The following is a 1,684-nucleotide window of genomic DNA, read 5'->3' as shown; positions in this document are numbered from 1 at the left end:
TAGAAGAAATTCAGAAGAGGCTCAAAGAATTTGAGAAAGAAAAGAGACTTGACCTGTCCGGAGGCTCGACTGAAAGGAGAGCGAGACTGAATCAATGAACAAGGGTTGAGACAGGAGTGCAAGTCAGAACCCTTAATAGACTACATCTACATTGTTCAAAGAAAGCTAATATATATGGTTTCCCTTTTTTCTTGAGGGCTTTGACCCTTTTCGCAAATTCTTTGCTCCTAGCGTCAGGCTCAAAGAATTTGAGAGTCCTTCGGACAGATGAATATGGATATAAACAAGTCCTTCGGACGGGTCAAGACGAGCGAAAGCGGCTCGACTGTCAGGAGAGGCTCAATGCAATATGAGTTAGGACCAAAGAATTTGCGAAGGCTCGACTGAATCAATGAACAAAGGCTGAATCAATGAACAAAGGTTTGAGAAGCGACTGGAAAGGTGCGAAGCAGAATAAAGCTACGAAGGACAGGCGGAAAGAATTTGCGAGGAGAGGTTCAAAGAATTTGAAATTGAATAAAGAGAAAGATTCGATTTTTTGAACTTTCTTCTTGGACTTGTTTACGGTCTCGCTATGTAATAACCTCCAGTTCTGACTTGATAGTTGATATCTTCCTTGGGCTTTCCTTCCTTAATAATGGATAGGGCTTTCTTTTCTTCCTTTTATCTTCCTTTAAGCCCTTTAAGTAGGTTCACACGGTAGAAGGAAACTTCAGTAAAGAAGCGGAGCGGACGGAGAAGGCGTAGTAGGTAAAGGAGGGAGCGGACTACGGAGGCCATAAGTTTGAGTGGAATTCATGATCCTAGGCTTGATATTCCATATTCAGAAAGTAGCGGAGGACGACCTAATTAAGCTACTCCGGACCAAAGAAGCGGAGCGGAGGCCCGTAGTTAGGAGTCATGAAAGAAGGAGAATTTCTGAGTTGCACTCCTTCAAATTTCAAGGATAAGGACCACACAAATTCTTTGCGCCTACGGAGCCTTCCTAACCTCACTCGAGTTGATTGAGGGCTTTGACCCTCCCCTTATCAATGAGCTTCTCAACTCCTCGCCTTTCAGTCGAGCCTCTCCTTCTCAACTCCTAACCGCTCCTTTGATTTTGAGTCGAGCTGCTTCGCACCTTGAAGGTGAATATGGATTAAATAAGGGTCCGTCCGTAGGTTATGAAATAACAATTAAGCTAGCACGGACCGGTGAAAAGAATTTTCAAGCTCAGTCCTGATCCCTGAACTATTTTCAGGAGTGCATTATGAAATCACTCTCCAAATAATAAGGTTCGAAGAAAGTCGACTGTAAGGAGAGGAGAGGGTCAAAGAATGATCGGCGAAAGGAACTGAATTATCATCAAAGAAGGAGTGCAAGGAAAGAAATCCATATCAAAATCAAGGGCTCCTTCGTCGAATAATAAGGGATAATTCCTTAACTTTCAGTCGCTTCTATCATTCTTCTCACCTCTCCTATATCTGAAACTACGAGTACCTTCGCACCTTTCAGTCTCGTTATTTCATAACCTCCGGACGACTCAAAACAAAAGGATCTCAGAATTTGAGAGCGAAAGTCCTTCATTATAGCCCTTATATTTAGAAAGAACTCGACTCCAAAATCAAAGGATCAAAGAATTATCTCAGAATTTGAGAGCGAAAGTCATTATCCCTTATTAGGAGCCTGAATGAAGAAGGGCGTA

The sequence above is a fragment of the Cucumis melo genome, chromosome 2 (assembly GCF_025177605.1).
Source record: "Cucumis melo cultivar AY chromosome 2, USDA_Cmelo_AY_1.0, whole genome shotgun sequence".
Lineage (NCBI taxonomy): Eukaryota > Viridiplantae > Streptophyta > Magnoliopsida > Cucurbitales > Cucurbitaceae > Cucumis > Cucumis melo.
The sequence above is the reverse complement of the archived record's forward strand: the minus strand, read 5'-3'. Positions refer to the sequence as shown.